The following is a 27,424-nucleotide window of genomic DNA, read 5'->3' as shown; positions in this document are numbered from 1 at the left end:
GACTTCAGTAGAGATGTATTGGGTTTTACAAAAAGAAATATTAAAATTGCATACTTCAAGTTATCAACTGATCTATTCAGGGAGCAGGAAAAATCAGCTCTTTCCTAGATATTGCATAGCTGTCCAGAGGAATTCTGAAACATCACGCCTAAGCCACCGCCAGAGACCATTAGTCTGATTAGGGACAACAGAAATGTAGGTACAAATCCTACATAGAATTCAAAGTATTTTTTGTAGAGAACATTTTGTAAATGGAATTTTGATTAATAGATTCAAAAATAGACTGGCTCTGCTTCATACATATCAATGCCTAGCTACCTACACAAAAGGAATTAAAAGACAACAGCAATTAAAAAATAACCATAAAATTTAGCAATCAGATTGCATTATTTACAGCCATTAGAAAAGCAATAGCAGTGTCTAAGCCAGTTTGCGCTACCAGATGTAAACAGATACCATTTATTGTTTCCACTCATTTGAGTTTGCAGTTCTTGCACATCGTCCAAATTTTTAGATCTTCACTCAGTCATTAAAGATTTCTATTGGGCATGTTACTCATGCATTGTAGTTAAACCTTCAACCCAGACAGCATGAAGGACGTTTGATGTGTATTTGCACTGACTTATCTGAATAAAGGGAGAACTGTTGCTTTAAATTATGTTTGCAGTGACTCTGGAAACTAAAGTAAACAAAGTCCTAGGGAAAACTTTTGCTTTCCAACATGCAGTGATTGGTTACAGAATGTGCTGGGGCTGAAGGTTGTAGATATTGCCAGCAGTGATTTCCCTCTCCAAGAATCAGATCTTTGCCATAAGTACCTTTAAAAAATCTTTGGGAATATAGTACAGAGTCAGTGGATATATGTCCAGTGGTAAATGGATGGTAAATGACCACATGGAGAGAATGAACCAGCCATGACAGATTCTCATTAGCAGGTGAGTGAAATTCTATTTGGGGGTTGGGGGGCGGTGATTGATGATGTTGACAGGGCACAATTGTGAGGAAGGAATTTCAGCCAACAAACAAGGACATAAATAAGGAGTCCCAACTGACACAGGCAAGGTGCCATTGTGTGTAGCTTATACTGTTGGAATGCTAGTGGACAGAGAGGAAGGAAACACACCATTGGCAAGCACAGCCGGCACAAACAAGTCACGCAGGGCATGACTTACTCTGCTGGGAGATCCTTTGCACAAAACAGGCATTAACAATTTAGAAGAGAAAACGTAAAGATCTAAGCAGCAAATGTTCCAGGCACCACCCACCCAAATGACATCTCTTCTTCCAGGCCCGTGTCACGGGTTGTGATTCTGTTCCTGACAGCTATTCATCTGCAACCTCTCACTAAAAAATTATTTTCCTTCTATTATCACCAGAATGAGCTTTCCCATTAGACTGACAGTAGTTCAGCAGCAAAATCCTTGCAAAATTGTTCAGCATACAATACAGTAATCCAGCGGTTCTCAAACATCATTGCACCAGGACCCTCTTCTGACAACAAAAATTACTTCACGACCCCGGGGGAGAGGAGGGGGACCAAAGCCTGAGCCTGCCCAAGCCCCACTGCCCCAGGCGGGAGGACCAATGTCGAAGCCCAAGGGCTTCAGCCCCAGGCAGGGGGGCCTGTAACCTGAGCCCTGCCGCCCAGGGCTGAAGCTGAACCCCAAGCCCCACCGCCCAGGGCTGAAGCCCGTGGGCTTTGGCACCAGGCAGTGGGGCTCGGGCTTCAGCCCCGGGCCCCAGCAAGTCTAATACCAGCCCTTGCGACTCCATTAAAACTGGGTCACGACCCACTTTGGTGTCCCGACCCACTGTTTGAAAACTGCTGATTTAATCTACTCTTTACCATCAGTGAAGTTTTATTTGTTTGTCTGTTTTATTTAAAATGCAAAGTCCACAGGGGTTCAAAATCTCATAAGAACAAGCTTTCTCCTGAGATTTCAGTCTATTGATGGGCTCAGCTGTGTCAGAGGTGCTTTGATATATTATCTCCTAGACTGGCACTTCCAGTCCTGGCTGAACGCAGGAAATTGCACTAAAATTAAAAAAAGATTAAAAAATTATGGTAGCCTAACACTTTTGAACCTGCAAAAAGGCCAGGTTGGTTCAGGTTCACTTTGAGAGATGGATGAAGGTTCAAGTCAGTTCTGATTTTCTACAGACTGAGAAGTATTGATAAGTCCAGTTATGATTGAATATAAATATAGGAGCATATGTAGAACAATATTGTCAGTGAACAGAAAAGTCCTGCCCAGAGATACACAGAGTACACATATTGTTATCCTCTGCCATGGTTAGGGGGACATTTTCAGTGCTGGGTGAAGGGATTAGCCATACAACCTCCATTAACTTTCACAGAGTTACCCGGCTCCAGCAGTTCTGTACTGAAAATTTACATTTTGAAATAACGTTTTTAAAAATTTCTATACGCAGTTGTTACCCATCGTGTGCCTAGCCGCAATGTTTTCAGACTTCTGAGTGGCTCTAATCCTTTCACAAGGCAACAGCCCTCTGAGGCCTGAAGTAACGCAAATTGACAGGAGCCAGTAAAAAACAAAACTGGACTCAGCCCATAGAAGAAATTCCCCCCACTGAAGCCATCCACCAAGGAAATTCACGAGTACAAATAGGCCTAGGAGTGCATCCAGAAGATCAACAAACTTGGGCTTTGCCTATCCAATAGGGAAGCAAATTCCAGAATGAAGGTCGTGCTCCAAGAGCTTATCTGTACCAGCACTTAGTGTGCAGCAGGCTGGGGCGTCAATCCACCCTGCACTGGCCTGCGGCACACTAAACGTCCTTGTGGGCCCTGCTGCCGTGCACTAAACATTCCCCGGGCCGCTTTAATCTACTCCCGGTTCAATTCAGAGTGGATCAAAGTGCACTGCAGAACTTTTAGTGCACTGCAGCAGGGGCCACATGGCTAGTTAGCGCGCAACAGGCTAGCACAGGATAGATTCACAACTCAGCTTACCAGGGACTGTGTTCTTATAGACAAGCCCTAAGAACATTCTGCAACTGGCCCAGTGTAAAAGTCATGGAGACCAACAAGAACAGTGAAGAGCTAGAATTCCATCGAAAGGACCTGGCGACATGCATTGTGTGAAGTGCACAGAGATCTAATCCCTGCTCTTTCAGGCTATTCTTGCTGTATTACAGTAGCGTCTAAAGGCCCCAGCCCAGATTGGGACCCCCATCAAGTTATGTGCTGAGCATACACATAGCAGGAGACCGTCCCTCAACAGCTAACAATTTAAATAGACAAGACAAAGGGTGGGAAAAAATAAGGGTCCATTACTGAGGTCCAGGAAGATTAACTGACTTGCCACAGGGAGTCTAGCAGAGCTGGGAACTGAACCCAGATTGCTTGCCTCCCAGTCCATTGCTTGAAACAAGACTCTCTAAGGTCATCCTACCATTGCCCAGTTCACCCACTCACTTCCTAAAACAAGGCATTAGGGAAGTTGTTAGCAGAGCCCTGTGCCATCCTCTACAAGCAGAGGCCATTACTGCTACTGTATTAAGCTGTAAGGATAAAAAAAAATTAAGTGGCAGGGAGAGAGCTGTGGAGTCAGTTTCATGTCATGCTGCTGTCAGTGGAAAAGGTTTGAACCTAGGACACATCAGCCAACTATTCACAGCACAGTCTGTCAAAGTAATGCTTTGCTCCAGTTCCATTTCAACCATGTCTGCTTGCACTGTCAATGCTAGCAAGCAGAGTCCCCTGCTAGCCTCATTAAGCAATGGAGCAGGGAGCAGGCTGGTGAGCCTTCACTCTGCGATACACTTGGACAGGACACTGGATGACAGGCTGGCGAAGGAGGATTTGACTGTGCTGTCTTTTTATTTGTCAGGCTAATACTGACAAGTGTTGTGCTCTGAGCCAATAATAAAAGTAGCCTTCTGATAAGGTACAGGCTAAATGTTGACGCATACAGGTCAAGTCACATTTACTTTAAACTATTACACTTGGAAGGGAGAAATTCTCCTGCCTGTAGCTATACAGCTCTGGTTTTAAGCCCATGTCCGGGAGTGAGGGGAAGTGCATGTGCACAGGATACCAGATGATCGTAGGGTAGCATCCAATCTTATGAGTTAGCCCCTTGAGGTAGGTTCTGTAACTGACTGACCCCCCCCCAAGCCCTGTTTAGGGGGTGGTGCCATGTCACACCCACGGAGGGCTGGTTGCATGTCAGGCTGCACTCTCTGTCCCAGGGCAGCCTGGCACACACACTGGGCCAGCCAGAAAGATAGTGCAAGATTGATCTTCAGGCCTTTTCCACAAGTTTGCACTTGGCCCTGCCTCCTTCTCCCTAATCATACAATCTAACCCTTCATCTGACTGTTGGGCTTGGCATGGAGGAGATTGCCTAAAGAAGAGTCTGGCTCTCATGACAGTTCTTTGATGTGGAGAAAGCACAAGCTGCAGTGACAAGTAAGGAGAGATTTATAAAACTCCATTAGGGAGTAAGCAGTATGGCAGAGCCCTGCAGCGGGATGGGCTCCCACAGGACCCACTGCCATAATAGCAGTAGTGGGTAAAATGTACTTTGTTGTGGGCGGGATGGGGTGGGCAAAAAAAACCCCAGTGGTAATTGCCCACTAAAACATTAATCTCTCATCAGTTTGTCATAAATAGAATTTCAGCAATGTAAAGTTGTTTTTTTTAAATAAAGGTTTTAATACTTCAATTTATCCAAGGATTAGAAAGATTAGGTGTCTATTATAACAGGAGTTAAAGTATTTTTACATGGTTTAAACTATATATTTAAATATATATATATTTTAACCAACCAGGTTTTTTGTTTTTAGTGGCTTTAGGGGGTGGGGAGTGAGGAGAATCTGTCTCTCTTGTGGGATTTGCGGGATCTAAGTTTTTTGCAGGTGGGAGCGGGACAAAAATGCAAGAAACAATGTGGGAGCGGGTGGGAGTGGGACTTGCAGGGTGGGACAAGAGTGGGATTAAAAAAATAGTCCTACAGAGGGCTCTATAGTACAGGTTCCTTTTCATACCTACCCCATATAGTTTATTGCCAGAAGCAAGCCTACAGTTCATTGAAAAAAGCCACAGTACACAGTTTAGACTTTGCCCATAAATGTTTCAGCCTTCAAGAGTCAAAGGTGACTGATTTAGAAGCGACAGTTCTGGGCCATGATGAAGTGACCTGGGTTTTAATCAGGAACAAAGACATGAGACGTGAGACTTAATGGCAGGCTGGCTTGTCAGGGTCCATGAAAACATGGCAGTAGGAGATGTGTCTGGTTTGGAGGTTTTTAACCAGGCTACGTAGTAGGCAGTCAGGCCTATTGCCCTTGGGACAGATAGCACTTGCAGTGCCCAGGAAGAAAATTATAGCTGTGCCCATTTCTATTTCTAGATTTGCCCTGGTTACATGTGAGACACTCATTATGGAAAAAACAAGCACTGAAGGTTATTTCAACTACAAAGGAATAAGAACTCACTGGAAGTTGTACTGGAAACTATCCAGACTGTAGCAGGGAAAGAAGAGGGCTACAGTTAACCAAGGACTGAGTAACTGAGGCCATGTCTACACTATGGGGACTACAGTGGCATAGCTATGGCATAATCCCGTAGCGTAGCTGCACCCTGCAGTGACAGAACAGAAGTTCTTCTGTCCCTGCATTCTTCTGGTGACCTAGCTGCATCTAACCCAGGATTTGTGTAGGCAAAGCTATGGGGCTCAGGGGCATGGATTTTTCACATCCCTGAGCACTGTAGCTATGTCAGCCTAAGTTTTACGTATAGACAGAGCTGGAGAACTCTGCGGTCACTGAGCGGAGTATGTAGGCGAACAGACTGGCAGAAAAGGTGCTAGGAAAGACGCTAAGAATCCTATTGGGCTGGTTTCGACTTAGACTGGGTTTTGAATGTCAGGGAGATCTGAACTGCTATTACTGCTACGGTGGGCTAATCTTGTAAAAGCATTGGGCTACATTCAGTCCTGGTATATAGGAGCAGCAAGTTTGTAGAAATTTTGTTGGTGCCCAGAACACCCAGAGCCCACTCCCCCAAACTCTGCCCCCCCAAACTCCACCCTCCACCTGCCTAAGGCTCTGGGAGAGAGTTTGGGGGCAGGAGGGGTGTGTGGGAAAGGGGTGGGGGTGCAGGCTCTGGGAGGGAGTTTGGGGGTGAGAGGGGGTGTGTGTGGGAAAGGGGTGGGGGTGCAGGCTCTGGGAGGAAGGTTTGGGTCGGAGGGGTGTGTGTGGGAAAGGGATGGGGGTGCAGGCTCTGGGAGGAAGGTTTGGGTCAGAGGGGTGTGTGTGGGAAAGGGGTGGGGGTGCAGGCTCTGAGAGGGAGGTTTGGGCCGGAGGGGTGTGTGTGGGAAAGGGGTGGGGGTGCAGGCTCTGGGAGGGAGGTTTGGGGGGCAGAGGTGCAGGCTCTGGGAGGAGGTAAGGGGGGTGCAGCGCTTACCTGGGGCTCCTAGGCAGGACGGGCCAGGGGGCCTCCATGTGGTGATACCCCCAGGCACTGCCCCCGCAGCTTCCTATTGGCTGCAGGGGCGCTTGGAGCGGGACACAGACCCACCCTGCCCAGGGGCTGCAGAGATGGGCCGGCAGCCACGTGGGGCAAGCAGGCAGGAAGCCACTGAGCTCTGCTCTGTTGCCCGTGGTGAGTGGGGGCCCTGGGCCATTTTAAATGGCCCAGGGGATGGGGGGAGGCACCCGGGGCAGAAGGCAGGGCCGAGACCCGTGGTGCCTGGGCACCAGGAATATTCATGGTGCCCAGGCACCACAGACCCATAGAACTCACCGCCCACCCTGGTATAAACGGATGCAGTTCTCTTGCTGACCTGTTTTGTATGCGTGTGTCTTTAGTGCTCATGAAAGGTACCAGACTGACAGCTCTGGAGTAGGGCATAGGCACACCCGCACAAGCATCCCTGCTAATTTACCTCTACCCACATGAGTCACCCTGTGCAGGGCCAAGGGGGCATGTTGTATGGAGAAGACTTACAGTATTGCTTTGGAATGCGTAACGCTGACTTGCTGTTTCTGCTCTCTATGGTTAACAATGCCATGTGGACTCTTATGGGGGAGAACCTTACAAGAGTTGAGGTCTTGAGCGTTGCTCTTCCCAGAAGCAGTGAAGTATCATCTACCCTTTTTGTACATCACCAGCATATGGTACTAGTTGTGCTCTGATGCCTGTGTTACCAATGCATTCACACTTGGGGGCCCTGCACACACATATCCTGCTGGCCAGCTAGAGCACTGCGCCCTATTTATTACACTTTATAACACTGCTCCTGCCCATGTGCATTCACTACCAACAGCAACTGAAACCAATCGCCAATTGACTTCTCACAGATACATTAACACCATCATCCCTCTACCCAAGGAAGAGCAGGGGGCCTTGCATCCTGCTTTCTCTAGTGGATTCTAAGTGGAGGTGGGCAGCACCAGAGGCAAAAAGCAGGAGGCAGAAAGAGAAGGGGGTGACTGAGAGGCAGAAAGGAGCTAGGAAGTTGTCAATACGCAGAGGTAAGGCAATAGGGCAGGAGGGAGCAGGACAAGGTTTGCACAGGGTTTCTCAGAAACACCCAACCCAGGAATGTACTTTTACTATGACATGTGCACTAATTTAAAGAAATGAATAAAATAAGGTCAGGCTTTTGTTGAATTAATTGTAAGGTCTTATAATGAAAACCAGAAAGGCCTGTAGATTTCCACTCATGCTTCTCAATATACTTTAAGAATTAGGTTGACTCTCCCTACACAGTCGCAGTGTATATGGCATGGCCCCACAGGGGGAATGCTTTAATGTCTAAGAGAGAGCTCTCAGCTACTTCCACTCAGTGAGACCCAGGGGATGAAGCATAAATTTCTGTTGGACAGGATTGGAGACCTGGGAAGTTAACAAATGTGTCTTTGAAGCACCGACTATGTTTGTAAGCTGTATTATGAGCTTGATATGCTATTTTAGTCTTTGTTTTTGCCATATAAAGCATCAAGAAACAAAGTATAAACAAAAATAAAAGATAAGCCATTCTGCTGGCAAGAAATATATCACGGGTGGCCAAACTGTGGCTCGCGAGCCACATGCAACTCTTTTACCATTAAAGTGCAGCTCATGGTGCCCCACTGCCCCCGTCCTCCCCATTCTCCACCTACCAGACTGGGGTGGGGGGAGCTCGGGACCTCTGCCTTGCACCAGGGTGGTGGAGTCAGGGGCGGCTCCAGGCACCAGTGCAGCAAGCGCGTGCCTGGGGCGGCAAGCTGCGGGGGGGGCGGCCTGCCAGTCACCGTGAGGGTGGCAGTCAGGCTGCCTTCGGTGGCGTGCCTGCGGGAGGTCCTCTGGTCCCGCAGTTTCGGCGGCAATTCGGCAGCGGGTACGCCGAAGACGCGGGACCGGCGGACCTCCCGCAGGCATACCACCGAATCCGCGTTACCAGCGGATCGCCCACAGGCATGCCGCCGAAGGCTGCCTGACTGCCGTCCTTGGGGCGACAAAATACATAGAGCCGCCCCTGGTGGAGTAGGGGCTTCTGCCCAGTGGGGAGGGGGGTCTCGGGGCTTCTGGCTGAAGTCCAGAGTCCCATCAGGCACTTCTCATGGGGCTGAAGCCCTGAGCCCCAGCAGGTGTGCCCTACCCCTATAATTATCTATGGATCTATCTTTGTTAGGGCACCTAGGGGTGGTGAGCAGGGGTGGCAGGTTTGTATAATTTTTGGTGGTGTCCAGAACGGGTACAATTCCCGCCCCCCACCACCTGCCTAAGGCTCTGGGAGGGAGTTTGGTTGTGGGAGGGGTGAGGGATCGGGCTCTGGGAGGGAGTTTGGGTGCAGGGTGTGGGCTCTGGGCTGGGGCAGGAGGAGGTGTGGGGTGCAGGCTCTGGGAGGGAGTTTGGGTGCAGGAGGGGTGAGGNCTGGGAGGGAGTTTGGATGCAAGGTGTGGGCTCTGGGCTGGGGCAGGATGTTGGGATGCGGGCTCTGGGAGGGAGTTTGGGTGCAGGAGGGGTGAGGGGTTGGGCTCTGGGAAGGAGTTTGGGTGCAGGATGTGGGCTGTGGCATGGGGCAGGGGGTTGGGGTGCAGGAGGGGGTATGGGGTGCAGGCTCTGGGCTGGGGAAAGGGGTTGGGGTGCAGGTTCTAGGAGGGAGTTTGGGTACGGCAGGAGAAGGGTAAATTAAACAGAGGGGCGGAGAACAGGCAAAGCTCTCAGGGATGATCACTAAATGAGGTTCCATCACGTAACATCTGATGGCCCTCAACCAAGTCAATATCCTAAGAAAACCCACAAGCCACCCCAAAGGCCCCCACAGGCCTAATCAGGCCAGTGGGACTAGAGCTCAGCATATAGGGTTAATATCCTCCTCTGCGCAGCTGATTGCTCTGCTTGCAGATGGATGGTGTCCAGCCCTGGCTGGCTTCTGGCTCAGGGTATGGCGGGGCGGGGCAAAAGAGGTTATGGGCGCTGCTTGTGTGCCACAGCTTTTTGGGCTTGACTCTCTGTTGTGCAATGATGAATGGGGGGCCCCAGGCTCTCCAACTGGGAGAGTCGGAACAACTGCTCCTCCAGATGCTGTGGGGAGCAACAACCAGCCTCTTTCCCTGCTCATGCTGTCAGTCTCTCTGACTCGGCTCACGGGGGCCAGGCCACTTGGGTCAACTGAGCAACCCAGTCAAGGCCCTGGTCTAGCCCCCACAGGCTGGGGGTGTCCCGCTGTCACTGCCAAGGCAGGCAGCTGCCTCTGTGCTGCTCTCTGTGCCCTGAAGCCTCCACGCTGGCAGAGGCTGCAGCTATAGGTAAAATTATGGAGACACTTTTTATGTGATCTATACCTTAGTGGGGTGTGTGTATAGCTGTATAAGTGTATACAAATACACACACACACACCACTTGCTTCTAGCCCTGAAAGATCCTGAGAGACCAGACTTTAAAGTTAGGACATTTTTATATCTAGAGAATCCCTTTTAGGTCAGTTTTGGAAGGGCTTTCAACAAATGAGTTTTACTCTCTCCCCCTCCAAGCTGCGTTTAGTTGATCTCATGGTGTCAAGGCTGTATCCCCACTTTGAACTTTAGGGTACAATGTGGGGGCCTGCATGAAGACTTCTAAGCTTAACTACCAGCTTAGCTCTGGTCCGCTGCCACCATCTCAAAGCTAATTTCCTTCCCTGGGAAGCCTTGAGAAACCTTTCACCAATTCCCTGGTGAATACAGATCCAAACCCCTTGGATCTAAAAACAAGGAAAAAATCAATCAGGTTCTTAAAAAGAAGGCTTTTAATGAAAGAAAAAGGTAAAAATCATCTCTGTAAAATCAGTATGGAAAATAACTTTACAGGGTAATCAAACTTAAAGAGCTCAGAGGACTCCCCTCTAGTCTTAGGTTCAAAGTACAGCAAACATAGATAAACACTCTAGTAAAAGGTACATTTACAAGTTGAGAAAACAAAGTAAAACTAAGACGCCTTGCCTGGCTATTTACTTCAAGTTTGAAATAGGAGAGACTTGTTTAGAAAGATGTGGAGAACCTGGATTGATATCTGGTCCCTCTCAGTCCCAAGAGCAAACGAACTCCCAAACAAAGAGCACAAACAAAACCCTTTTCCCTCACAAGATTTGAAAGTATCTTGTCCCCTTATTGGTCCTTTGGGTCAGATGCCAGCCAGGTTACCTGAGCTTCTTAACCCTTTACAGGGAAAAGGATTTTGGAGTCTCTGGCCAGGAGGGATTTTATAGTACTGTACACAGGACAGCTGTTACCCTTCCCTTTATAGTTATGACACATGGTGACTACACCATATGGCTTTACAGAATGCATAAAATGGTGCCAATCCTAAAACATTTTTTTAAATCTCTAAAGTGTTTCTGAAACGGATTCTCTGTTCCATTATGTGGCACACACAGAATAGCGGGGCAAGATAAAAAGGCTTTATTAGCAGTAGTTTGCAGTGAGCTGCACAACTCATTAAAGGCTTTGTCTCCAGTAAATAATGCACCAGCCCAAAAATCGCTCCAATAAAACCGTTACGTACCACACTGTTGTGTATTCCACATAAACACAAATATCTTTCTATAAAATCACAAACAGCAACATGTTCCCTTTTGCAGCAGCAAATATCTAGCAAATCTTGGGCTACCTTTTTACTTAGATTCCTGCACCTGGGCAGAGTCCCACTGACTTCAGTAGGGGCCCACCTGCACATGAAACTCTTTAAAGGATTGGGGCCCATCTGAGTAAGAGCTGCAGCTAAATGAGGGAGGGCTGTAGCTGGATTGTGACCCATATTTGCCAAGCAGTCTGAGCCTCCCTAGGGTGCGTATTAAGTAGACAGTTTACAGAATGAGCTGTATTAGCTTGAATTCTGTGAAACACGAGGGAGGAAATCAATGGTTACTAAATGAAGGCTGTAAAGAAGGGGTGAGATTTATTTTCAGGTGCAAATACCAGTTACAAAATAATTAAAATCATTAAAAAAGAAGCTGAGAGGGTCCAGCAAACATGCATTTGTTTGTACATTCAGATCATGCTATAAAAAAAAGCCACACAGTCTCTGAAAGGTTATTAGGTCAAAATATTGTCCTAAAAATGGCCTCATCTGGTTTATTTTGTTTATTTTTAAATGACAGAAATGCACAAGGCATGGTTTTTATGTTTGTGTTTTACATTTTCAGATAGAATATGAGAACTCATTGCTTTTAGAAGGGTAAAACATTCCAGATGAGGCCACTGCTAAGGGGCTAATACTTTTTAAAAGCAAATTAATAGATTTGTAATGCCAGAAGGGACCATAATGATCATCTGCTAGTCTGACCCACGGCATAACAAAGGCCACAGAACCTCACCAAGTAATTTGTGCATTAAGCCCATCATTTCTAATTGAGCTTCACCATTTCTTTTAGGAAGATGTTCAGTCTTGATTTAAAGGCTTCAAGTGACAGAGAATTCACTATGGCCCTAGGTAATTTATTCCAATGGCTAAGTAACTTCACAGTTAAAAATTTGCACCTTATGTCTGGTCTGGATTTGTCTAGCTTCATCTTCCAGCCACTGGATCTCATTATGCCCTTTTCTGTTAGCTAAAGAGCTATCTAGTTACTATTAGAAACCTTATTCATGCAAGTACTTGTAGAACATGATCAAGTCACTTCTTAACCTTCTCTTGGATAAACTAAACTGAATAGTTTCAGTTTCTTAAGTCTCTGACTATAAGGCAGGTTTTCCAAACCTCAAATCATTCTTGTAGCTCTGTCAACATCCTTTGTGAACTCTGTCCACTGGAATTTGACATAGTATTCCAGTAAGAGACTCACTAATACTGTATACAAAGGGAATACCACCTTCCTACACCTTGTACATGCAAGGATCACATTGGTTTTCTTAGCTACACCTTTGCACTGGGAACTTACATTCAACTGGTTATCTACTATGACCCCATACAGCGTCACTGCATTCCATGAAAGAGTCCCCTACCTCATAAGTGTGACTTACATTCTTTGTTCCTAGATATATGACTTTGCACTTGGCTGTATTAAAATGCATGTTGTTCAAATGCACTCACTTTACAAAATGATCCCCATTGACCTGTCCCCATCATTATTTACCACTCCCCCAATTTTCCTGTCATCTGAAATTACCACCAGCCATTTTTTTTCCAGATCATTGTTGAAGACATTGAATAGCATCAGGACACAGTCTCTGTGGGACTTCCACTAGAAACATCCCAATCGCACGACATCCCATTTACAATTACTTTTTGGGATCTATCAGGTAACCAGTATTTAATCAATTTAATATTGATTTCATATATTGCTTTTTTAAAATCAGGAAGTCATATAGGACTAAGTCGAATACCTTACTTATTATGTCAACAGTTACCTTTATCAACCAAACTTGTAACAATCTCTTAAATTAGATCATGTTTATTTGATATAAAACCCTATTTTCAAAAAACCCAACAAGCCATGTTGATTAGTATTTATTATACTACCATACTTTAATTATTTTTAAAATGATTATGTCCCATATCAGCCTTTCCACGATTTCACCTGGGATCAGTGTCAGACTAACTAGCTTAAAGTTACCAAGATTGTTCCATTTACTCTTTTAAAATATTGGCACAACATTAGCTTTTTCCCCCAGGCCTTTGGAGCTTGCCCTGCATTTGTTAAAAATCATCATCAATGGGTTAGAGCCCCTCAGCCAGTTCTTTTCATTCTTGTCCTTTTAAAGCAGATCTTTAATCTGCATTTTCTTGAGCAGGAGGCTGGATTAGATGATCTAACATGTCTTGTCATCTCTAATTTCTATGCGCCCTACCCTGCAGTCCTTATTCTAACAAGACTGAGTTTGGTCAAAAGAATTTAGTCCCTAGGTTCTGTGGGCAGGTGCCTCACCTCCTCCCGTGAGATATAGTGGTTGTCTCAGTTTCCCTCTTACTGGCAGGGTAGTTTGGCTCCTCAGCCAGCTGTAAAAAATCCTTCCCTTCTCAGGTACACGAGTTCATTGAAACAAATTCCTTGGGGCTTGCTACAGCCCAGCCAGGGCTGGCTCCAGCTTTTTTGCCACCCCAAGCGACGGGAAAAAAAAAAAGAGAAAAAAGAAAAAACAATTGAGTTGCCGCCGAAGAGCCGCCGAAGAGGAAGAGAGGGAGTGAAGGACCCGCCACCGAATTGCTGTGCTCCCAGCTGTGGTAGTTATGCCCCTCGTGGAGGTGGGTTTTTTAGCACGCTTGCACCACGACCACACAAGCCACATTATAGCCCTGCCATGGCAACGCTTTAGCGTTACCAGTGTAGACTAGCCCTCAGGGTCTTCAGTAGAACCTGCCTTCTCATCGCTCTCAGAGCACGTTCTCTGGAAGTCCAGCCTCTCTATAATGGGTCATTATAGACCCCAGCTGATCCGTTTACTATCTCCTCCCAGCTTGCATTAACTCCTTTTCAGCTCCCATTGCAAGAAAGTTTTGTACCCTATCCTTTAACTTTATGTATATGTGTAGTCTCATTCTGTCACTGGCTTCTGAAGTCATTGGGACAACTCATGAGAACAGGTAAACACACGTGTTTGCACAGTCGGGGTCTTTGACTATTTCTTTTGGGTTTAGAGTTGTTATATTCATTTTGTGTTAAACATAAGGGCTTCTCTACCTGGTGATTTAGTGCACAGCAAGCCAGGGTGTGAATCTACAGGGCTCGAGCCTGCCATACGTTACCTGGCTGTGTGGACCCTGCTACTGTGCACTAGAAGTTCTGTAGTGAGCTCTGGCATCAAAGCACAGTACACTAAAGCATACTAGGGAATTTTTGGTGTATGGCAGCAATGCCCACACAGCCAGTTAGTGCCTGGAGCGCTGTAGATTCACACACTAGCTTGCCATGCACTAAATCGCAGACAAGCCCTAATTATATCAGAATTCCAGATTAATTAAAAATACTCTACAGAAACCAATGGAAATAAACTCTGGCTGCTTTAAAATATTACAGCAGAAATCTTTTTTGAGATGGGGTGACCACATCTGCACATGGTATTCAAGGTATGGGCGTACCATGGATTTATATAGAGGCAATATGATATTTTCTGTCCTGTTATCTATCCCCTTCTTGATGATTCCCAACATTCTGTTCGCTTTTTTGACTGCTGCTGCACATTGAGTGGATGATTTCAGAGAACTATCCACAATGACTCCAAGATCTCTTTCTTGAGTGATAACAGCTAATTTAGACCCCATCGTTTTATATGTATAGTTAGGATTATGTTTTCCAATGTGCATTACTTTGCATTTATCAACATTAAATTTCATCTGCCATTTTGTTGCCCAGGCACCCAGTTTTGTGAGATCCTTTTGTAAAAGCTCTTCACAGTCTGCCTGGGACTTAACTATCTTGAGTAGTTTTATATCATCTGCAAATTTTGCCCCCTCACTGTTTACCGCTTTTTCCATATAGTTTATGAATATGTTAAATAGGACTGGGCTCAGTATAGATCCCTGGGGGACACCACTATTTATCTCTCTCCATTCTGAAAACGGACCATTTATTCCTACCCTTTGTTTCCTATCTTTTAACCAGTCACCAATCCATGAGTGAACCTTCCCTCTTATCCCATGACTGATTATTTTGCTTAAGAGCCTTTGGTGAGCCAGCTGGTCTTTATACTGGTCGGGCCAGCTGGCCTTTCATGTTTCATGTACTGACGCTGGTATTATGCTTATTTCTTGTATTTAGCTTCAACATCTCTGGCTTTATGTAGCAGATAAAAAGTACTATGCTTGGGACAAATCCAATTCCCAGAACTAGTCTGATCATGCAGCCCCACAGTCTGCTCCCACTGTGCACTAGGTACTAGCTGTTAATTACATTCACCACCATCTTTGAGTCCACAGAGGGTCCGACTCCTGGCTTTCAAATATAAATTGTTCCACTCCCTTAGAAGCAACCGCAGCTACCTCCTTCCCCCACACATCCATATGACTGACTTTTCTTCCGGGAATCTTATCAATTTTTAAGGTTATGACCAGTTTCTGGAGCTTTGTCTAACACACCAAGTTCAGCCAATTCTCATACAACAGCATCTCCATCACAGAGTAAAGCTTCTGCCCAAGCAAATTCTTCACACTCTAAATTCTCTCTCGAGTCACAAGGAAAATCTTTAGTACTGCTTTACATGCAGCATTTGGCCACATCATTTTTATTTGCTCTGCCTTTTTTTTTTTTTTAATAGCCTCCTATTCTCCCAGAGCTTGCCCTTTGGGCCTGTAAACCAGCATATCTGTCTGTAAAATAAACTCGAATATTTCAGCAAAAACAACAAGGAGTCCTTGTGGCACCTTAGGGTATGTCTACACTACGAGAGTAGTTCAGTTTTATTTAAAGCGAATTTGTGGAACCGATATTACAAAGTCGAACGTGTGTATCCACGCTAAGGACAGTAATTCGACTTTGTGAGTCCACACTAACGGGGCAAGCGTCGACATTGGAAGCTGTGCACTGTGGGTAGCTATCCCACAGTTCTCACAGTCCCCGCTGCCCATTGGAATTCTTGGTCGAGCCCCCAATGCCTGCTGGGGCAAAAAAATGTGTTGAGGGTGGTTTTGGTTAACTGTCGTCATTCAACCCTCACTCCCGCTCTCCCTCTGTGAAAGTGCCGGCGGGCAATCAGTTCGAGCACTTTTCTGGTGATTGACAGCGCAGACGCCACAGCACCGCGAGCATGGAGCCCGCTGCGATCATCGCTGCAGTTATGGCCGTTGTCAATACCTCGCGCCTTATCATGCACCTTTTTCAGAGGCAGTTGCTGAGAAATCGGGCGAGGAGGCTATGGCAGCGTGGTGAGGACATTAAGTCTGAGAGGGGCACAGACCTCTCACAAAGCATGGAACCCCGCGCCGTGGACATCATGGTGGCAATGGGTCATGTTGATGCTGTCGAACGGCGATTCTGGGCCCGGGAAACAAGCACGGACTGGTGGGACCGCATAGTGCTGCAGGTCTGGGATGAATCACAGTGGCTGCGAAACTTTCACATGCGTAAGGGAACTTTCCTGGAACTTTGTGAGTTGCTGTCCCCTGCCCTGAAGTGCAAGGACACATGGATGCGAGCAGCCCTGACTGTCCAGAAGTGAGTGGCCATAGCCCTCTGGAAGCTTGCAATGCCAGACAGCTACCGGTCAGTCGCCAATCAATTTGGAGTGGGCAAATCTACCGTGGGGCTTGCTGTGATGCAAGTAGCCAACGCAATCATTGAACTACTGCTCTCAAAGGTAGTGACCCTCGGAAACGTGCAGGTGATCATAGATGGCTTCGCTGTGATGGGATTCCCAAACTGCGGTGGGGCTATAGATGGAATTCACATCCCTATCCTGCGACCGGACCACCAGGCCAGCCAGTACATTAACTGAAAGGGCTACTTTTCAATGGTGCTACAAGCACTGGTGGACCATAGGGGACTTTTTACCAACATCAACGTTGGATGGCCGGGCAAGGTTCATGACGCTCGCGTTTTCAAGAACTCTGATCTGTTTAGATGGCTGCAGGAAGGTATTTACTTCCCGGACCACAAAATAACTGTTGGGGATGTGGAGATGCCTATAGTCATCCTCGGGGACCCAGCCTACCCGTTAATGCCCTGGCTCATGAAGCCCTATACAGGCGCCCTGGACAGTGAAAAAGAACTCTTCAACTACCGTCTGAGCAAGTGCAGAATGGTGGTGAAGTGTGCTTTTGGACATCTCAAGGGGAGATGGAGAAGCTTACTGACTCACTCTGGTCTCAGTGAAACCAATATCCCCATTGTTATTGCAGTTGCTGTGTGCTCCACAATCTCTTTGAGAGCAAGGGGGAGGCCTTTATGGCAGAGTAGGAGGTTGAGGCAAATCACCTGGCTGCTGATTACACCCAACCAGACACCCGGGTGATTAGAAGAGCCCAGCGGGATGCGTTGTGCATCCGGGAAGCTTTGAAAGCTAGGTTCCAGAGTGAGCAGGGTAGCCTGTGACTATTACGTTTGTTTAAACAGAAGCTGAATTGCCCCCGTTTCTTTACCCAGTTAATGTTGACTATGCTCTCCAGTTACCAACCACCTTCCCCACTTTCAACACACCTTTAAAAATAAAATAAATGAAACTTTGTTCATTAACACCATTTTCTTTATTAAGGATTTTGCGGTAAAGGGTTGAAACTGGGACGCAGACTGTGGTGGGGAGCGGGTGTAGTGATGGAACGGACACTTCTAAACTCGAGGAATGACTGGCTCCTGCTCCTAGAGCGGTCCGCAGTGGTGGACTGGTTGTTTCAACGGAGTCTGCCACCCCTCCTTTTCGGGACTCTGTGTGTGGGGGTTATGTGACTTTGTGGCGGGGGAGGACGGTTACAGATCCCCTGCTGCGTGGCTCTGTGATCCAGGCTAAGGACCACTGCATAAGATCTGTAACCGCCCTCCCCCGCCACAAACTCACATAGCCCCCGCACACAGAACATGAAAACCACTTCCCAGACTGACCAATGTGCCTAGTGACTGCAATGTGTGTGTGACCTTCTGCTGAACCTGCCCCCGTGTCTGTACCCTGGTAAAGGTGACTGTGCTCTCCAATTACCAACCCCCTTCCCCCCCTTCAAACACACTATCCTCTAAAAGAACATGACGGAAACAGTAATTAACAGAAACGTATTTTTTATTAAGAACTACACAGTTAGGGGATGAAACAGGGACAGGGGCTTGGGTGAGGTGCATTTGGAGGGAAGGAAAGGACGTATCAAATCTTTGGGAATGAGAGCCGTCTGCAATTTGAGCAATCAGCAGGGGTGGAGTGACTGTTTTCACGGCCCCTGCCGTTCCTCCTTCTTGGGACTTTGGGTGAGGGGGGGATGGGACTTTGTGGCGGGGGAGGGCGGTTAGAGATAGAATGCAGGGGGGCTCTGTCCTCCTGCCTCTGGTCCTGCAGAACATCTACAAGGCGCTGGAGCGTGTCCGTTTGCTCCCTCATTAGTCCAAGCAGCGTTTGAGTCGCCTGCTGGTCTTCCTGCCGCCACCTGTCCTCCCGTTCGCTGTGTGATCGCTGGTATTGCGACATGTTCTCCCTCCACTGGGTCTGCTGTGCCGCCTCGGCTCGGGAACAGACCATAAGTTCTAAGACCATCTCGTCCCATATCCTCTTCTTTCGCCGCCTGATCTGCGCCAGCCTCTGGAAGGGGGATGCCGGGGTAGCTCGGGAGATGCTTGCAGCTGTGGGATGAGAAAAAGGGAGTGAATTCCTCAAAAAGATACATTTTTGCAAAAAATGAATAGAGTCTTTCTCTGTGAACAAGACCATGCACAGTACCTATCACATGTGCACTCAGTACAAGGTCGACTGCCTCGTCCTCCTCATCTCCTTCCTCATCTTCCCCGTCCGCGAACAGCTCGGAGGAAGTGGCCGTCGACAATACCCCATCGTCAGAGTCCACGGACAGTGGTGGGGTAGTGGTGGCGGCCGCACCTAGAATGGAATGCAGTGCCTTGTAGAAACGGCATGTCTGGGGCTGGGATCCGGAGCGTCCATTTGACTCTTTGGTCTTCTGGTACGCTTGTCTCAGCTCCTTGATTTTCACGCGGCACTGAGTTGCATCCCGGCTGTAGCCTCTCTCCGTCATGGCTTTTGAGATCTTCTCGTAGATCTTCGCATTCCGTCTTTTCGATTGCAGCTCCGAAAGCACGGACTCATCACCCCACACAGCGATCAGATCCAAGACTTCCTGATCAGTCCATGCTGGGGCCCTCTTTCTATTCAGTGATTGCATGGTCACCTCTGCTGGAGAGCTCTGCATCGTTGCCAGTGCTGCTGAGCTCGCCACGATGTCCAAACAGGAAATGAGATTCAAACTGGCCAGACAGAAAAAGGAATTCAAATTTTCCCGGGGTTTTTCCTGTGTGGCTGGTCAGAGCATCCGAGCTCGGACTGCTGTCCAGAGCATCAACAGAGTGGTGCACTGTGGGATAGCTCCCGGAGCTATTAGCGTCAAATTCCATCCACACTAACCCTAATTCGACATAGCCATGTCGAATTTGGCGCTACTCCTCTCATCGGGGAGGAGTACAGGAATCGATTTTAAAAGACCTCTATGTCGAAATAAATAGCTTCGTTGTGTGGACGGGTGCAGGGTTAATTTGAATTAATGCTGCTAAATTCGACATAACCTCCTAGTATAGACCAGGCCTTAGAAACTAACAAATTTATTTGGGCATAAGCTTTTGTGGGCTAAAACCCACTTCATCAGACGCATAGAGTGAAAAATACAGTAGCATGTATAAATATATAGCACATGAAAAGATGGGAGTTGCCTTACCAAGTGGGGGTCAGTGCTAACAAGGCCAATTCAATTAGGGTGGATGTGGCCCATTCCCAACAGTTGAAAAGAAGGTGTGAGTATCAATAGAGGGAAAATTACTTTTTGTAATGACCCAGCCACTCCCAGTCTTTAATCAGACCTAATTTGACGGTATCAAGTTTGCAAATTAATTCCAGCTCTGCAGTTTCTCGTTGAAGTCTGTTTTTGAAGTTTTTTTGTTGAATAAGGGCCACTTTTAAGTCTGTTATTGAGTGACCAGGGAGATTGAAGTGCTCTCCTACTGGTTTTTGAATGTTACCATTCTTGATGTCGGATTTGTGTCCATTTATTCTTTTGCATAGAGACTGTCCGGTTTGGCCAATGTACATGGCAGCATTGCTGGCACATGATGGCATATATCACATTGGTAGATGTGCAGGTGAACGAGCCCCTGATGGTGTGGCTGATGTGGTTAGGTCCTATGATGGTGTCCCTTGAATAGATATGCAGACAGAGTTGGCAACGGGGTTTGTTGCAGGGATTGGTTCCTGGGTTAGTTTTTCTGTTTCCTTGTTGTTTTTGTTGATACAGACTAACACAGCTATCCCTCTGAAACCTATCAAGTATTTCAATGACAATGCACCTAGGTAGTGATTTGTAGTGGCACAATTTCAGTGTGGTCTGTAGGTGTGTGGGTAGTGGGTCTTAAGAACAGACCCGCAAGATATTGCTTTTCAAGGACACATCCCCAGACTCTAGGACAAATTCTTGAATTCTTTGGAGATATTCAGAGTTTGCCTTAGTTCACAGTCTTGGCTTGACTCATTCATTCACTGCTCTACTAGCAATAAGGCTGTTGGATGGCAATCTAATACCAAATGAGAAAATTATTGTTACAAATTGAGTACACACTGTTTATACTCCAGCAAATAACATCTGTTAATGCTCTTTGGGTTAGAATATCTACATGGGAATTAAAGTATCGCCTTCATATTTAACAGCCCTTCTTGAATTCATCACAGGAGACTATTACAAAACCACTAGAATTTTCTGAGGGCCTCAGCAAACATGTGGACAAGGGGGAATCCAGGGGATATAATGTACTTCGGGGTTCTCAAACTGGGGGTCGGGACCCCTCAGGGGGTCGCAAGGTTATTACATGGGGGGGTCGCAAGTTGTCAGCCTCCACCCCAAACCCCACTTTGCCTCCAGCATTTATAATGGTGTTAAATATATAAGAAATTGTTACTAATTTATTGGGGGGGGGGTCACACTCAGAGACTTGCTATGTGAAAGGGGACACCAGTACAAAAGTTTGAGAGCCGCTGATGTACTTGGACTTTCAAAAGGCCTTTGACAAGGTCCCTCACCAAAGGCTCTTAAGCAAAGTAGGCACTCATGAGATAAGAGGGAAGGTCCTTTCATGGACCAGTAACTGGTTAAAAGATAGGAAACAAAGGGTAGGAATAAATGGTCAGTTTTCACAGTGCAGAGAGGTAAATAGTATCTCCCCCAAGGATCTGGACTGGGATCAGTGCTGTTCAACATATTCATAAATGATCTGGAAAACGGGGTAAGCAGTGAGGTCAAAGTTTGCAGATGATAAGTATCTTGAGTAATTTTGTAAGTCCAAAACTCACTGAAGAGTTACAAAGGGATCTCACAAAACTGGATGACTAGGCAACAAAATGGCAGATTAAATTGAATATTGATAAATGCAAAGTAATGCATATTGGAAACCATAATACCAACTATACATACAAAGTGATGAGGTATAAATTAGCTGTTACCATTCAAGAAAGCTCTGAAAGTCATTATGGATAGTTCTCCAGAAACATCTTTTCAGCAGTCAAAAAAGGTAACAGAATGTTAGGATCCATTAAGAAAAGGATAAATGAGACAGAAATCATAACACAACAATATAAATCGATGATATACCCACATCTCAGCTATAGCATGCAATCCTGTCACCCCATCTCAAAAAAGATATACTGAATTGGAAAAGGTACAGAGAAAGGCAACAAAAATGATTACAGTATGGAACAGCTTCCATATGAGAAGAGATAAAAAAGACTGGGACTTTTCAAATTAGAACAGAGACAACTAAGGGGGGATATGATTAGAGGTTTATAAAACCATAAATGATGTGGAGAAAATGACTAAGGAACTGTGAGTTACCCTTTCACATAAACACAAAAACCAGGGATCACCAAATGGAAAGAATAGGCAGCAGGTTTAAAACAAATATAAGGAAGTACTTCTTCATACAACGCACAGTCAATCGGTGGTACTCATTGCCTGAGGATGTTGTGAAGGCCAAAAGTATAACTGGGTTAAAAATAATTAGATAAGTTCATGGAGGATAGGTCCATCAGTGACTATTAGCCAGACGGTCAGGGACACAACCCTATGTTTTGGGGGGCCCTAAACCTCTGGCTGTCAGAAGCTGGGAATGGACGACAGTGGATGGATCAGTGGGCACCAACCACTGTCAGAAGATAGGATATTGGACTAGATGGACCCATTGGTCTGACCTGGTATGGTCATTCTTACGTTCTAATGGTTTCAGCTATTCAGATGGTTAAATTTCCCACAAATCATGAAAATCCTACTCTCCTCCACTGTGCTCATTTCTGTTCAGACACCACTGGGGGGTGGGGGCAGCTCTTAGCCTATCAATGACTCATCTGTTCAGTCTGGACACCATTCACTCCCATTGGGGGGGAGGAAGGGGGAAATGCCTCTTGCAGAAATAACATTAATTGTTTTGTTTCTAGTTTATCAAACATCACACATGTTTAATAAGAATGTAGCTGCATCTTTGAACAATCTATGTCAGTAGGATTCACCTAGTCATGCAACATCTAATTCTGTACAAGGCTCCTTTCTTTAAGCACAAGAAGGACATCTGTGTGCTTTCACAGTTATTCAGCAGGTAACGGAAAGGAATGAGAAGTCACACACACAAGGGCCTCCTCAGTTCTGTAAGTGTTTCCTCTGGAGACTTGGATGCAGTGGAAATTATCCCACTGTGGCTAATGACCCCTCTGAAGACCTCAACCCATTGTTTATGAAGAAACAATCCAGTTATCATTTGTTATACACTGACAATGATTTCAGCACCAGTATAGGACACGAGAGATTCTCTGCCCCAAGGTGCTCACAATCTAGGCAGGAGAGACAAAGGGCAAAGCACATAGGGATTTTGGTTTAAATGATATTGTTACTGACTTATTTGTGGGGGACATCATGGCAAAAGTCTATGGGGGGAGATGTGACTGAGGAGTGGGGTTTGGAGAGCAGAGTTGTGAAAGCAGGCTAAGCTTGATCTGTCTCCCATTCAAGTCAATGAAAAAAAAAACTTCCAGTAACTTTAATAATGCAGGCTCAAGCCCTCTGTACTGGTTTGGGGAGGAAACATGGGAAAAGGGGTCAGTAATAGTATCTCCTTTCTTTGTGCTCTCCCCCTTGACAGCTTCTCTTCCTCCTCCGTTCTACTGAGCCATGGGAAGTCATATACTCAGTGAGTCTCTTTACCTCAGAGTCATTTAAATACCCCAAATTAACATAATAAACATTTATTGTCAATACATTTCCTATTTAAATGTTAACACCCAAGAACAGTCCAAACCAAATCCCAGCTCCAAATGCCCCCGAACTTCAGGGAAGTTTGGATCAGAATCAAACTTTGTGGCTGGCCTATATATCTGTAAGGGGCTGAACAGATCCAAACCTTATGGCTCACAGTAAGAGAGCAAAAGTGAACCTTCTCACCTGCACACACTAACAAACCTCTGCATCCGAAGAAGTGGGCTGTAGTCCACGAAAGCTTATGCTCTAATAAATTTGTTAGTCTCTAAGGTGCCACAAGTACTCCTGTTCTTCTTTTAACAAACCTCTGTGAGGACTGTCCCAGAAGCCGGCTGTTAAGTATTTATAGCTCGGTGGTACAGAATTTAACCTGACCTTTTGGTGTCACAAGTTGTTGTGCCTATTTCTGAGTGAGCCCACAGTTATGCCACTTGTCTCTTTCCTTTGGCAGCAGCTCATAAAGGAACAGCTCTTCCTAATATCCCTATTAGCTCCATTGGGCCACAGAAAACTGCATGTGCTTAGAGAGCCTCTGTCAGCAGTAAAGAGGATTTAGAGAGACAGGGACACAACATTGAACAGTTAAACAGTCCACTCAATCTTGACCCAATTTTTGCTGGGGAAGATGGTAGAGCTGTCCCAGCCTCTCCTCCGGTCACCGTGCCTCAGTGGGTCACAGCTGAGAATGCCAGATTCAGGACAACTGTTGAGAAATAGGACAGACTCACTCCAAACTGGTGGTTATTCTACCATTAGATATATTGAGCCAGCAACAAAAGTAAACTTCTGTCACACCATCCTGGTTAACCAGAAGTCAAAAATGCAGTCTCCTGAGGCATTCCAGCCCTTGTCTCACCACGCAGACAAAGACATGATGATGAGTGGTTACTGAAAACAAATGTAATCAAACAAAGGATTCTTCTGATTTCAAAGGATTAGTCATGTAGCCAGATCACTATATAACTCAGATCTTACCCAATAATCAGGCTGTTGCCAATCCTTTATTAGCTAAAATCTAAAGGTTTATTTTTAAGAGGAAAGAAGCAGAAGAGAGTTAAAATGGTTAATTGATCATATACATACAATCACAGCAAACAAGGTGTGTAGCAGTGATGGAATAAACTGCTGGTTTGCAAATGTCTCTCTGGAAATTACCCAGACAGCTTGGGGGTCATCAGTCCTTGTTGATAGCTTCCTTGTTAAAATCTAGTCCAGAGAAATGAAGCAGGATATGAAGACAAAATGGAGATGTTCCCAGGGTCTTGTATATAGGGCCGGCTTTAGGCCAATTCCACCAATTCCCCCAAATCGGGCCCCGCGCCTAAGAGGGCCCCGTGCCCAGTGGCAGGGCCACCGGGGGGCAGGGAGGAAGAAGTGGCCGAGAATCCCTTCCCTGGCTAGAGGCTCCTTTTTAATTTTTGCTCACCCGGTGGCGCTCCGAGTCTTCGGCAGCACTTCGGCAGCAGATCCTTCAGTGCTAGGGTGACCAGACAGCAAGTGTGAAAAATCAGGACGGAGGTGGGGGGTAATAGGAGCCTATATAAGAAAAAGACCCCAAAATCAGGACTGTCCCTATAAAATCGGGACATCTGGTCACCCTATTCAGTGCCCCCGAAGACCCGGAGCGAGTGAAGGACCCACCGTCGAAGAATAGGAGCGCTGCCCAGTGAGTACAAGCCCCACATGTTTTTTTACGTGTTTTTATTTTTTAGTCATCCCTGACAAGGCCCTGTCGAAACTATTTGAATCGGGCCTCGCACTTCCTAAAGCCGGCCCTGCTTGTATACCCTCTCCCATCATGTGGATGGAAATTTATTGTCCCAAACAGAGCTCCCAGCACAGTTTGTGGAAAAGTACAGACCCAAGATGGAGTCCAGAGTCACATGGGCAAGTCACATGCCCTTGCATGGTTTGATGACTCACAAGGGCAAGCCATTGGCCACTTGGAGGCTAAGGTGGCTGCAGGAAGAGCCATCTGGGCAGAATGAGCTTCTTCTATGGCCCATTGTGAGAGTTAAATTGCCTTTGATGAGCCATCAACACAAAGCTGTCTGGCTTCAATGCAAATTTTACCTAATGGGTGTTACCCCAGGATCAAACACATCTGAAATACTGGTACATAATCAATATTCATAACATTAGATACAAAGATGATACATGCATACAAACAGGATAAAGAACAGGAGTACTTGTGGCACCTTAGAGACTAACAAATTTATTAGAGCATAAGCTTTCGTGGACTACAGCCCACTTCTTCAGATGCATACCAAAGAATGCATCCGAAGAAGTGGGCTGTAGTCCACGAAAGCTTATGCTCTAATAAATTTGTTAGTCTCTAAGGTGCCACAAGTACTCCTGTTCTTTTTGTGGATACAGACTAACATGGCTGCTACTCTGAAACAAACAGGATAATTATATTTGATAGACTAACTTTTCCATTGATACCTTACATGACATATTTTTGTATAAGATTTGTTGCAACTGTATAACAATAGTAACAACATTGCTATACGTGGTCATATTTCAATCCATAGCCCTTCCTCCTCTCCAGCAAAGCACCATAGGAATTAGCAAGAGCTAAAGGCTTAAAAGCTGCTAAGGATCAGACAGCCTCCTAAGAGTTACAGAGCCCAAGGCACCTTTTGCGAGAGTAGGGGTTGCAGCCCCATTTCTGTGGCCCAATAAATTATCTGAGTGATAAGGGGTAAGAACTACCTGTGATGCTCCATGACTTATCCTTGACATTCATCCTGGGCAATCCCTAGATAGTACGGATGTTTGGCTGCTAGAGAGGCTGGTCTGCTTGAGATGCTTCAGAATACAGTCATGTCCATATACAAATCCCATAGCACAAGGGTTGCTGGGATCCTCCGTGGCAGAATGCTCATGTTTCACTAAAGGAGCATATAAGGAAGCCTTTGGGAAATAAAATCGTATTGCATTTGCAATCCTGGTTATCAAATAACCCCGCCTAGTAATTTCTCCTCAACACAAATAGTTAGGGACTCTGTGCATGTTTGCATCACAGGAAGGTATGTGTTGTGAGTAAGTGATTGGGAAGTAACATGGTCTCACAGGATGCAAGAAAGGGGTCAATTTCTTACATTAAGGGAACCAGGAGGGCGATAAATTTGTTCTCTTTAACTACCAAGGACAGTACAAGAAGTAATGGGCTTAAATTGCAGCAAGGGAGACTTAGGAAATGTTTCCTAATGTCTAACCTAACGATCAGGGTAGTTAAGCACTGGAACAGATTCCGTAGGGAGGTTGTGGAATCCCCGTCATTGCAGGTTTTTAAGAACAGGTTAGACAGACACCTGCCGGGGATGGGCTAGATCAGTGGTTCTCAAACTTATTTGATCCTGCCCCCTTCTTTGTGTTTTTAGTTATTCACGCTCCCTCTCCTACTCCCCAGGCACCCAACCAGCAGCCACCGCTCTCTGGCCACCCAGCTCTGAAGGCAGAGCAGAGAGCAGCAGCTGCTGGCCGGGCAATACCATGCCACCCTTACTTCTCCGCTGCTGCTGGAGGCAGTGCTGCCTTCAGAGCTGGGCACCCGGCCAGCAGCTGCTGCTCGCCGGCTGCCCAGCTCTAAATGTGCACAGTAAGTTTACCTTAAAGCTTCTCATACACACCCCAGAATATACTCCATGGCCCCCCAAGGGGGAGCATCCCCCAGTTTGAGAGCCTCTAGTCTAGAAGATAATACTTAGTCCTGACTCATGATTCTATGACACTACTCAGTAAAGTTTCCATTTTTAAATAATTTGTTCTGAATAACAAACTCATTGTACCAAGGTTGTGATGTTTGTATCATATGGGATGATGATTTGCTAGTCCAAATTAATGTTCAAGACACTTCAATAAGGCTTGGAAGATGTGGGATGGCCCCCTTAATCACAATGGACCAAAAAAAAAAAAAATCAAGGCAGGTGGCAAACTCCATCATCGTAGATGGATGGTGCACTCTGATTTCTGAATTAAGTGGAACTTTCTGTTTTTTGTTTGTTTGTTTTTGATTCTAAAGCAGAGAGATCTGATGGAGTCTATGGAGGTTACAGGTCT

The 27,424-nt window shown here is 46.1% G+C and overlaps 1 long non-coding RNA gene across 1 annotated transcript; it reads left to right on the top strand.

The window, feature by feature from the left end:
• The first annotated feature begins 712 nt into the window (after positions 1-712).
• On the top strand, positions 713-27,424 carry LOC117882986. Its single transcript, XR_004647152.1, has 3 exons — positions 713-935; positions 12,624-12,735; positions 27,387-27,424. It is a non-coding gene; the product is annotated as an uncharacterized LOC117882986 (long non-coding RNA).

The sequence above is a fragment of the Trachemys scripta genome, chromosome 9 (assembly GCF_013100865.1).
Source record: "Trachemys scripta elegans isolate TJP31775 chromosome 9, CAS_Tse_1.0, whole genome shotgun sequence".
Taxonomy (NCBI): Eukaryota; Metazoa; Chordata; order Testudines; family Emydidae; genus Trachemys; species Trachemys scripta.
This window is presented reverse-complemented; position numbering and strand designations above follow the sequence as displayed.